This window comes from Cydia amplana, chromosome 2 (genome assembly GCF_948474715.1).
Source record: "Cydia amplana chromosome 2, ilCydAmpl1.1, whole genome shotgun sequence".
Classification (NCBI taxonomy): domain Eukaryota; kingdom Metazoa; phylum Arthropoda; class Insecta; order Lepidoptera; family Tortricidae; genus Cydia; species Cydia amplana.
In genome coordinates, this window is record NC_086070.1 from 6,490,870 (window position 1) to 6,504,257 (window position 13,388).

Sequence of the window (13,388 nt, forward strand, 5' to 3'; positions counted from 1 at the left end):
TGAACGCTTGTGCAATATCACTTTCATGTTTTTCGGCTGGCGGGCGTAAATTCGGAACGCCTGATTCTGGCGTAGACCAGTATTTTAATTACTCGTTTCAAGAATGATTTATGTCATGCCCAGGCACAAATAGCACTAGCTGCCGTTGCGGTTAAGTTTTTTTACTCGTTTTAAGTGTGAATATGTTATGTTTTTTGGTAAGTAGGTACGTTGGAATGAACAGTTAAAAATGTATTGGTTTTTATTGTTTTTTAATTATTAAATTATTCTTTAAGTAAATCATCTTTCTCCTTCATTTTGAGAACAAAATTTCTTGTCTACTTACTTTGAAATATTTTTCATTTAAATTATATATTGTATGACAGTCGACAAAAAATCATTAAATAAAAAGAGGTTCAACGTATAAAAGCGAATCATATAAAAAACCTCAAACATTCCAATTAAATAAACATCTTCCACTACTAAACCACAACATCTTTCACCAGCGAGCCGATATAAAAGGTGTCTTTATAAATAGCTGCATACAAGCTATAAAAGTTTCGAAAGTGTATCAAAATTGTTAAGACATTTATGAGGCTTAGACACGATCGAACAGGAAATCTGACATATAAAAGCAGGGCATGGCTGTGAACAAACGTATGTAGATGTATGACATGTGGCCGCACCAGTGTGACGGGGTAGGTAGGTGGTAGTAGGTTGGATTCATTTCATTAGGGCCCTAACGGTATGGTGGATTGTATTGATCGATTACGCTAGTTAATTACGCATACCTGTCTTATAAATATCAATCATCTTATATTTGTATGTTGAGACTGTTTTCTTTTATTAAGTTATCGTTATTATGTTGTGACGGATACCTATTTAAGATAATAAATAAGATATATATAATAAAATAACAAATAATGGTTTACTGTAAAAGACTTTGTTTTGAACGTTCTTACGTTTACTGTTTCCTTAAAGCCGGCTACACATTACCGATTGCCGTTCTGATGCGTCACTCACGACACAACACAACACAACACAACACGATACACAAAATATGAATCTGGCTTTACTAATTAAAACCCATTTCGAAATTATAGTTCTGCAACAACATAATGCAACGGCTATATTGCAATTTAAAATTAGTTATACATTCTCCTATTCCGTTACATACAATACCAACCTAACTATATGGAATTAGAGCAACTCAAAATTCCAAGAAGCGAAATGCTTTTAAAAGTATTTCATATCTCAGTAGATTTCTCTTTTGGGTAGAAAAAAAAACTGAATAAGACTCGCTTTCTACGGCCACCCCGGCACCGGTTAGAAAAAAACAATTTGCGTTTGGAGCATTCACGAAATATCGTGAACAAAAAGATGTTGCGCAAGACCATTCACTGGCATTGTGGCTGTTACCGTTTTGGGATCGCAACATGCAGTACCGTTACACCATAAAAAGACGTGAGTTGACCAAATTTCTTTGTCTAGCGACAAAGGTTCGATATGATTTAGGGTTTCTTAAAAATGTAGTGTTAAAAAGTTGTAAATTGATTTACAATGTCCTTTTCAGTTGTTATGAACAATTAGCCTGGAGCAGGAAAAAATGGAATACATTTTGTTTGAATAAAAATCCTTTGAAAGTTAACCACAGATGTAAAACAATAACCAATTAGTATTAGTAGTTTATTGTTAATTTTGTGTTGCTTACGTTAAAGCAAGCTTTATTTTATCGTCTCTTATAACATTATAACTGTGGGCGATCAATTTAACAAGGCTGAAAGCCTAATTGCTTTGAAATAGAAGAGTTACGAGCGTTATCTAAAACTGTTTCGTGTCAAAAGTCATTGTTTATTTTGTAGACGAGATAAGGCTGTATTATTTTCTATTTTTTCTGTGGGTCTAGAGCAATTCCCATGGACTTTGAATGCCGCTAATGAAACATTAAGCTGCAAATTAGGTAATGTGTATGTGAGAATTCAAATTTGTATGCATTTTCTTAGTTCGAAACCATGCCGCGTTGTCGCCGTTTTATAGTGTAGTTTTTATATTTATAGTCGTTCGGTAAGAAAACATTGCTTCCGCCTGTCATGGAAAACTCGTAAAATTTTAGTTAACTTGTTATGTTAATCTTGTGGGAGTTGGGAATTTAATTTGGAACTTTGTGTATAGTGCTCCCATTGCAGATTCCAAAATTAGAGCGGGGATTAATCAAAGTTTCGACGCTGCACCGAGCAACAGCGCTGTCGCTGTTAAGTTTCATTATTGAGTCGAAACAATTGCGTTCGATTCGATAGGCATTCGTTCGTTCTATATTTAAATCGTTAGGCGCGGGATAAACAATTTGAGAATTGCGCGGGGCGAGGTGTTGTCGCGCCGCTCCGCGTGATTTAGCGACGCCGGCGGATTTAAATCATAGTTGTCTTGTCTTCGGGAACCGGAATACGTTTGCTGCACTCACTGCTGGCTGATATGAGGGAATCACTGAGAAACTTGATATTTATGATTTGTTACGCTTTGCTTTGATGCGAGCGAATTGGCGTGAATAATGTGCTTATGTTGCTATTACTCACTTTTGTATAAAGGTTCCATAATATATAGGCAACGCCGATCCTGTAGGTACATATTTTTCTTTAATAATGTAAAAAATATATAAATCGCGCAAAATATTTCACATTTCTCAAATTTTTATGTACACTTTTAAAATATGTTTACTTACCTCAAATATGCCTCAGCAGTTTGCGTTATGAACAGTAATCGATCTCGATTAAGCGACTTAAACTACAATCACATTGAATTCATACAAAACTGACCCTGTATTAATTCGTATTCTAAAATCTCTACCGTGCTGCTAATTTATTATGTTACATTATTTTGTACTTTATAATAAAAATACTAATTTAATTACAAGACTTTTGTACTACGAAAATAATAGACACGAAATAAAAAAACACTGTGAAAACACTTGTCTATATAGTGGTCCAGGTAGGAGAACGATTTGTCGAATTTATTCAGTTTTGTGGGTCGCCGTAGAAGGCTACAGTAGTAGTAGTCGCGTAGTCGCGCGTGCGTTTGTCGCGGGCGGGCGGAGAGTCGCGCGTGGTGTCATGGCGCGGTCGCGACTGGGCGGGCGGCGCGTCGGCCGCCGGGCGCGCACTGCCGCGGCCTGGCCGCCCCCGCCCCGCCCGCCCAGCGCGAATGATTAAAAATTCTTCGGGAAACTTTGTTGGGATAGTAGCCTTAACGGTTTCCTTGAGTCTGGGCCCGATTCGGATTTTGTAATAGACATCTAATAGATATCTTTTAGACATCGCCAAGATACGATAACGATATGTTTAAGATCTAACCTGTCAAATTTGACATTTCCGCGATTCTGGAGATACTCTTGAACGATTTCCACAAGATATTACTTAGAGATCGAATTCACATCTAATAGATATCTAACACGATCTATCGTAAAAGTGACATTGGTTGCCCGAATTGCGCTGCAAAAGAGAACTAGTTGAAATCTAAACTATAACGTATCTAGAATGGATCTAGTACGTGTCGTCTCTTGTGAATATTTTGAAGTTCGAATACGGCAGTCTGTCTTTGTAGGTAGGTATTGGATATTGAATAAGTGTTAAATAAGTATTCGAATATCTTTGCGCATGTTCAAGAAAGTAGGTACCTATTTAAGTACTTGTTATTTCTAGATACAATACATAAGCAAGTAAACAGTTCTAAATAAGATAGTGCTGTCTTCCATCCTATTAAAATATTTTATGACTAGTGTGGTGTGGATAAAATACAATGATTTATCACTTTGAAAATTTTGATCGACTGTATTTATGGTAGGGTACCTACATAATTTTTATCGTTTTAAGCACATATACCTACACAATTAGTACATGAATGGTACAATCTTAGAAGTGTCTAATGCACATTTGGTATGAGATTACATGTGATTGAAGAAATAAATCGTAACCTAGTTCTGATTCGTTCTGGGAACCGACAGGGAATCGTACACTAATGGCGTCCATCAACGTTATGTTGTAATAGGACATATTCCCAGAAAACGTAACATAACATCATGCTTAACAAACATATTGATTTGCGTGGAAATTATAAAAGTGATGACATACACGCATTATATGTTTGAGCAAGGTAAACAGAGTTCACTTGGGAAGGTAGTATTTCCTTGTATTTTTTAGGGTTCCGTATCAAAAAGGAAAAAAAGAACTCTTACGAGTATGGTGCGACTCTGTCCGTCCGTTTGTCTGTCACATCGCTAATAAATATCTCTAGAACTACTTACGCTAGCGATTTGAAATTTGGAATAGTTATGAAAAAACTTACCCATGTCTCATATGCATTGAAAGTGTTATTTTTTGATTATTGGAAGATGGTCATAAATACGTAGATATTTAGGAGGCAATCATTAAAAGTGTATTTAGAGAATATTGGGCAGATAAACTAGGTTAGGCCAAGTTCGTGCTAAAAATGATAACATTTTTCAAGCCTACCCACATTCCTAAAACAACTTAATTATTCACCACTTTTTTTATCTAGACTGCTAAGTTCATTAGCATTTAGTAAGCCGTTTATAAAGCCAACGAAATCACGATAAGCGCCGCTGAAAGGTGACCGATTGCGGCAACTTTTGTTAGCTACAGAAGCTACCGAAACTAAAAACTACTAAAGGTTGGGAATGCGTGGCGCCCGATTGCCCCCACGACTTAAGTGCTGGTCGGATTATAAATGACTGCTATGTGTAGTCAGGCAGGACCATTTGACTAACAACAATATTACTTAATTATAAGTTTTACATTTCTAAACTCTTCTCACTGCACCCACCACATGTCATTTTTTTGTTTGACTTTTACGATGTCACCCATTTAAATAACTGCATAAAATATAACATTTGAGACTATTTAACAGCATTTCTGTAGGTGTTAGGTACTTATACTTAACCGAGTTTTCGCAGGTAAAGTTACGATTTCTCAAGTTTGAATACGCTCCTACACTGGCCAGATCCTAAATTTACTTTTTCATGTGACTCAAAGTAACCATATTCTATTTACAACATTCCCATACAACTAAAAATGTTACTATACGACGTATGACCTTACACATTTTCAAGTCCGCACTACACATACGCCCTGGCCCTACACAAAGGACCCCTCTATATCTGCGTCCGCGTCCGAAGCGCCATAAGGGCCACCGGAGCCCTAACACACACCGCCCTTCCGCCACTAGCGCTCCCCCCGCTACCGTGACGACCCACAAATATAATTTGGCAAACTTTCCCCCCGCTGCCTACTCATCGGCGATGCAGGGCATTAATATGCGTTAAAAGTTTGCATGTTCGGAGATCTTGCTGGGGGATGCCGCCGATGCCGAAATACTTCGACGAATATCTATCTAAAAGTATTGATATTGAGGACTTAATAAATAATTTGATTAACACCTTAAATAAACAATAGATACGTACTATTACGCATTTTATGAATATTTTTTCTAAACTTAGATTTATTTCAGAAAATTTAAATATTATCCGGCAAATAAATGAATCAATTTAATTTTTAATTTTTAATTTGACCTACCTACTTGTGTTCACGAAGTTAGTCTCTAAAATTTAGTTCATTTACAACTAAGCTACACTAAATTCCATACAGCATACAAAATGCAGCAAACAAATGAACGCATACATAAACCCACACATCCACAAAATAACGTACACGAACAAAATATGATAGTCATAGAGCGAACACTGCACAAACGTCACCGGACGCTGTTCGCTGTTCGCAAAATCGCGACACACTTTTTAATTTATTTCGTCCACAAAAAGCTATTTTGCTTTATTTTCATTTCAACGGAGACTTGCGCTGTAGCGGGATCTCTATTTTTATTTATTCCGTGCTACGGTTTTTTCTTTTTTTCAATTTTGCTCGATCGACACGGGACGGGGCGGAACGTCGGATCTCATTTTAAATTGAATTCGTCTTTGCATTTTTCTTTGTTTCTAATTGGTGTTATTTGCATGTTCCTATTGTTCCGGTTTGATTGGAGTCCGTTACGCTAAGAAAAATACGACTATAAATAAAGAACGAAGTAATCGATACAGTTGCGTGATATCAGAGACTTAAGGTAGCTCGAAGGCTCTTTGCAAATTAGTTTCTTTCTTTCAATTGTAATAAGAGTTTTTTTCTACTTCCGAGTCGTGATGCAATAAAGCGCTACCCTAATCGCCTTTTAGGATTATAATTGTGTATTAATACTAGAATATAGGTACTGTTTTTAATATGTAATTATAAAAAAAAATATTTGTATACCTATTTCTCGGTCATCTCTAGGTAAACAAATTGAAAATAAGTTTTTCAATTGACATTATATTTGAATCAAGCCATAAATGAAAAAGAGACATGGCATCTATTTCTATGTCTAACTGTCGCTCGATCGACATTCCATTTAAAATTGACACAATCGAATACATTGTACGAGTAGCGTTGTCAGGGCGAATCAAAAGGGCGATACACACGGCCGTGTGAGACAGAGTGGGGATGGATTCAATTTGACTGCCCCTTTATATGTATTAATGCTTAAGGGTGCTTGAACAAGAAATGGATTGTCGGGTCGGCGGAAAGTTTGTTGTAAATGTTTTATAAGGCTTGCCTAATCAGAATGGGTTAATTTTAAAACAAGTACCTAATTAATTTGTGCATTAGTTAAGAATAAATATCATCTTTGTGTCGTTTTATGTAGTTTCGTCATCCTAATTTTTATTTTAACTAAACCTACTTTAATTTTGTATTTAGCAGTACGGTTTGCTACCGAAATCGCAAGAATAGAGCGTTATCCCATCTTAAAGGCCGACAACGCACTTGCAACCCCTCTCGTGTTGTATATTATGATATAGGAGGCTCATTTGCCTCGTATACCTATCATAAAAAAAACCATACCTAACTAAGTCATATATTTTCGAAAAAGCGAGCGAAGCGAAGCGAAGTTCTTACCTTCAACTTTGAACACGCGGCTGGCTAGCGGCACGTCCCGGCATTTCGATGTTTTTAAGCTGAACTGTCTGTAGTTTGATACACAATAACTTGTTCTAAGTAAATTTGTTCTAATTTAAATGAAATTGGGTGAACGTGTAGTCGAGGGCATTATATTTTAGTCATTAAATTATGAGCAGGCTCGATCAAGGGGTTATTGAGCTAAAAGAGCTTAGAAGGCCAAAAAGCTGTTTTGGGAGGTGTCTTGCTATTCTGGTCATTTTATTTGCAAGAAAGTATGGTCGAGTTTGGTATCAAATGAAAGTGCTCGGCTTACACTTTTATAATATCGTTTTTAAATTTACCATTTTGCAATGATTAGCAAGATAAAAATAAAATAAAATAAACATAATATAGGCATTTGACATTTGACAGGAAATATTTCGGCTTACCACAGATACAGTATCAGTTAAGGGCTCCACAGACCTTGCAATAAATCGTACGCGGTTTTCGATCCTTTGACGACTGCATTTAATTGATATTTTTAGCGAACCGCGATTTCTTAGTTCGGGGCGAACTATTAGTTACAAAATACAATTCCACTATTACCTCCCACATTTCGAACTAAACCTCAATCGACTCGCCACAATATTCGACGCACCGCAACAGTCATTGATAGCGACTGTAGCGATAGCTCGCTAATGAATATGTATGAAGGCAGGTGCGCCAACATGATTAACTGGGTGCCGCGCTCGATTTTCGTTCGATAGTTTTATCGATTGGATTTTATCGAGCGCTTTGATAATACGCTTTTATTTTCTTTTTGCAATAGTGTTGTGTTAACACGTAATTTTTTTTATCTACGTTAAAAGTATAAAAGAAAATTAAATTAATGCAAGCAGTGTTATCAAACATGTATTTTATAATTAAAAATGGGAGTTATAAAGTAGGTATAGCATGCTCATATTTATTTACAAATATGATATTTGACACGTGAAATAGGCATTTATTAGAACTAAAATGAGCAAGAGCGAGGTTTAAAAAAATTGCATAATTATTAATCCTGATTACAACGATTAGCGTTTATCTAATGATCGTTTTGAACTTAGTAACGTAAACAATAGCTTGATAGCGTAGCAATTATCAGTCAATTTGTTTATCATGCGTAAGAGGCCGACTAATGCCTGCCATTAAGGAACGACCGCAGGCCTCGTTTACTTGCTAACTCAAGTCGCTACTGCATTTTATTTAATTACTTTATCTTATCTTATCTTTGAGCAATGATTTGATTGGGCTTGCAATGTTCGCTGGTTTAGATTTGATTAAATTACACCTAAATCCATGCAGACAACTACCTACATAATAGGAAGGTATGTATACCTACCTAATAAATACTGGGTTTTTCAGGCCTTATTTTCATGTTAAAATGAAAATATTTGAAATGGCTGATTATGATTAGGTGATAGGTACACATATCGATCTAGTAATAACATATAAATACCAACATAATCCAACAAATGATATTTTTGTACGTATACATATTCAAATATCATATACCATCATGTTCGTTTCCGTAGGTGTATCTGTCAATGTGTGGCAACCGATCAACCGGAGTTGATATTTTTTATCCATTGCCTTCTGACGTCACAATCACACAGGCTAAACTCACCGCTCCAAACGCCCTCCCCGCCAGTCGCGGCTCAAAAACTGTTACACATTTAATTATATTGCATGTGGTCTGATTAATTAATATGTATCAGAAGCTTAATGGTTACTAATTAGATCAATCTGCTTGTTCAATTTACTTTGAGATAGCGAAAGACTGATTGTTCGAGTGAAGACACGTGATTATATTGGGTTTACTTTGAAAATTTATGACTCGTTTAATTTATAACCGGTGTAATCTTGACTTGATGTCTACAATTATGTTTTTATTGTGATTTTGACCGTTAAATTATGCTGTATACATTCATCATCTCAGCTTATGAATAAATTTGGTACTGCCACTGAGTTTCACTTAATTTTAAAAATAATGGCTACGGAACAAACTAGAAAAAAATACTTTACTTACAGGTCGTAAATTAAAACAAGTTTTAGTGTTTCTGCTAGAAATAAACACTATTGAAATAAATAATAATCATAATAAGATCATTAAAAGAAACAGAATTCCTTATTGACACCTGTGTCTAACATGCTTAAAAAATATATACTATGTAACACAGATAAAATCGCCAGCAATAAAATCTTAAGGCTGGTTTTAGTGTCACGCGGACCGTCCGTGCGGATCGCTCCGCACCGTCAAATTGTATGAGAAAGCTGTCCACGGACGGTCGTCCGCAGCGCAGCGCAGCTTTACTCTAAAACGCTCCCTGAACTTAATACATATTGGTCCGGTGCGGAGTGATCCACACGGACGGTCCGCGTGGCACTAAGTCCCGCTAGACGTCCATGAAATACAGCGTCATAAAACCCAGCGTGCACCGTGCGAAATCATCAATGGGACAGCTCATTAGATATGTAAACAGCTCGGATACATTTAAATCGATAGATAACAAATAATCTGGGGGCACGGCAGTGCCCCCGCCAAGTCGAGCGCGAAGCAAACACTGCCGTACCATGCTTTACTGGAACCATTTCGCCGCATTTTCAGGCCCCTATTTGAGAACCTCTGGATAAGACCAGAACGCAGAAATTTTCGTCATCCAGTAAGCTATAATCACATACTTAAAATCCAAAATTTCAAGTCTGTATGTCATTTATTTCCGAAGTTAAGCGAAAGCAAAGTTTCGCATTTATGACACTCATTCATTCACTCATGATCAGTTAGGGTTTAATGGCCACATAAAGGGTAAACCTAAAAATATTGCAATATCAGTCACGTTTTAAAGATCTAAGTACTGCATAAGTAAGTTTGTAATCCCATATAAATATATGATATTACAAAGTTACTGTTGCAGTTCCTACAAATAGTAGGTAAAGTAAAGGTACACTACGATGTACGATGTGAGTATAAATGAAGGTATGTTTAGTTATGATATGTGTATACATAGTATGGGTATGAGTACCCGAAAAGAAGGACTGCCTACAAAAAGAGATGAGATCCCATCAAAAACATTACCTACTTGTAAAAAGGTGCAAGTCTCGCAACGCTTTTACTACAAAAAAGTTTTGAGATGTAATGTGAAACCAAGTCGGTTATTTTAATCAGTGCCAGGGGGTGTTAAAACCGTATCAATAAGATATCTTTAATTTGTAATACATATAATGACTTGGCAATCGCACATAATGCTTTACTTGTACCGTACTCGTAAATATGTGTAATGCTGAAACTGCAATTAGCGCTAGCGTTATGTTCAATTAGAATTATTTTTAATAGGTGACGATGATCCTTTTGTCATTGCATAATACGCAACGCTGCATAGCCGTGCGATGGCCAAGTCATTATACGTATTACAAATTAAAGATATCTTATTGATACGGTTTTAACACCCCCTGGCACTGATTAAAATAACCGACTTGGTTTCACATTACAACTCAAAACTTTTTTGTAGTAAAAGCGTTGCGAGACTTGCACCTTTTTACATGTAATGTTTTTGATGGGATTCAATATACCAGTTTAGAAACGGGCTCGTTCTCACGCAACGACGTATTAACAAAATGCCAGATTATTAGCAGAATTTAATAGATATCCGATTAAAGTATAACTTTACAGAGATTTTTTTTCACACGTTCCATATTTTAGCTGCTACGAGTAAGAGTGTTTTACTGCCGCTATCGGATATTTCCTAGGTAACCCTTGTTACATCATCATCTTGTTACATCTTACAACAGAGCGGCCTGGCGGCCATGATGCTCAATAATATCGGAACTCTAAATAAAGGCGTGTGATATTTGCGCGCCACACAGCCAGCCGCTCCAAGAAAAGTATGTAATGTTTTAAATGTAAATAAATTACCTACATTTATACTAACAGTTCTTACCTATTTTTTCTTACCTAAAACAAAACAAATCGTTACAAAATTTAATTATTATACCAGTTTAGGAACGCGCGTTCTCACGGCACGTGTAACCAAACTGCAACCAAATGTCCTAGAGATCCAATTGAATATCATAAAAGAGTATAATAACCGGTTAATTGAGAAACGGCGTCGGACAAAATTGTCTAGATTAATATAGACTGTCTAGATTATTCATTAGGCAGTAATAGAGCAGCTAGAATTGAATATTAACGTCGAAATTTAATAAAATGAGGCGTAAATTGATCGGTTCATTTAGGTCAATTCACTCAAAGAGTATATCATAAATACCTATTATTGATGCTCCCTTCGCTAACAAGCATTCTAATGAAACTTATCTAACTAATGTTTCCGCATTTTATTTAAATTCGTAAAACACCGTTCGTATTTCCAAGTGACATTTGGTTGCTTATTTCTGATTTTTCGACCAGGAATGCTCAAATAGACTGAGATTTACGTTCAGCCGAGTGCTATTTCCGTCGACGGTTCCTAAGATTTATACGAATTTGAAACAAGCCAGGACAAGTCGAAGGGAAATTTTAATTGAATTATTAACTCATTTCGAGATGAGTAAGTCAGTTTTGGAGTCGAGGCGTGGATTACGATTAAATCTCGAAAAGTGATAGCTTCGGTGTTGCCAATTTCGAGATTTCAGTTTTTCCTTAAAGTTAGCGCTTTATCAATCATTGTTTTGGACGTAGGTATGTGTATGATTTGTATGTGTATAGATGAAAAATATTAGGTACATAGACATGAGAATTAAAAAAAAATCGCAACGTCAATATAATCTAACCAAATCTGTATATCCTCATAAATATATTCCTTTTAGTAATAAAAAGTAGTGCCCGCCTACATACCTGCAGGCCAATTTAGCTCTCAACAAACATTAAGTTCAACTTGTGTTTCCATTTAAAAACCATTCTATCTAATCTGCGTTTACTTTTACCATAAGCAAGTAATATAAAGGCTATCTACCTATTACTCCGCTATCTTGAAAGAACGGAACAAAGTCCAGGTTCTACATAAGATACTGCGTTTTGTTTTCAGTGAGTTCTTTACCTACTAAGTTAAAGAAGCACTCGAGAATTGTCGAAACCCCGAACCACAGACTACAGACACCGCATTATGAAGCGTTTACAAAGAGGCAACCACACATAGGTGCAATTTTACTTGTAAAATACTACGATTAGAGCAGCATAACCGAGTTGTATTGGTTATGTAGCATAATTTCTAAAATCAAATTTCCTAAGTACGGATTTCCTCAAGACAGAACATCGAAAATCAAAATGTCTAATGTACGAAATTCCTAAAAATGCATGTCCTAATACACTTTTAATCGAACGATCTCATTTTCGAAAATCAAAATTCCTTTGTACAAGATGCCTAATGACAATATTTCGAAAGTCAATATGTCTAGTGCTCAAAATAGCTACGTTCAAAAAGCCTAATGACAGTACTTTGAAACTCATATTTCCGAGAACATTTCCTTCTTACCCTGAGTCAACGGAGCCCCGCTACGCGGGGCTCCTTTTTCTGAGCGTTTTGCCCTTCGGGCATCTGAAGCTACCTAACGAACCTAACCTACCTATTGATTTACAGCCTTATTCGAACTTTAAGATACGTTAAATATTACATATAGAAACGATATGGACCGGATATGTCAGTGTCAAACAATTGTCTATAGTGACGTTTCTTCAAACAAAAACATTACTTTTGTCACTTGTTTGACACTGACATATCCCATCCATATAAGTGTCAAAAGTGACGTTTTTGTTTGAAGAAACGTCACTTTTGACATTTCATGAACGACCAAAAGTCGTGATATTAAATAAAATTATCAGATGGCCTACCGCGAACCACGTTCGACGTGTTGCCTCCCTGTCAAACTTACGTACGAATTCACAAGTGCGACAGAGAGGCAACACGTCGAACGTGGTTCGCGGTAGGCCCTCAGTTTCGTACGGTAGACTTTTTAACCTTGGTCAGCTAAACGTAGGAGTAGGACACATGTCGTTAGAAATTTCGCAATTTATACATTTTAAACTTAGATTAACTGGACGTAGGAAAAAAGGTCGTTAGTATTTTCATGCACTAGCAGTATTGTACTTTAGACATTTAAAAAATAGGTTGACTAAACATAGGACATGCATTTTTAGGAATTTCGTACATTAGACATTCTGATTTTCGATGTTGTGTCTTGAGGAATTTCGTACTTAGGAAATTTGATTTTAGAATTTATGCTACATAACCGTTGTATTCTACACCATTTTATACCGTAACAGGCCTGTTAAACCCTTAAACCTTAAGTTTTGTACATACATATTTTTAATTTAATTGAGTACTGGGGCGCGTTTCTCAAAAGCTTGTAGGTAACTTGTTACACAAGCGGATGTCACTTTTTGACAGCTTTTGTTAGAAA

General features: G+C 36.2%; 1 protein-coding gene across 4 annotated transcripts in view; it reads right to left on the minus strand.

Moving 5' to 3' along the window:
• The window catches only part of LOC134662038 (homeotic protein antennapedia-like), a 238,605-nt gene that overhangs the window by 93,276 nt on the left and 131,941 nt on the right, over nt 1-13,388 (minus strand). The window contains exon 1 of one of the 4 annotated variants that reach the window (XM_063518301.1): nt 2,699-3,146. The exons of the other annotated variants lie outside the window; for them this stretch is intronic. The gene's annotated coding sequence lies outside the window, so the exon portion shown is untranslated. Of the gene's footprint in view, nt 1-2,698; nt 3,147-13,388 lie in introns of those variants that run through there. 4 annotated transcript variants of the gene reach the window in all.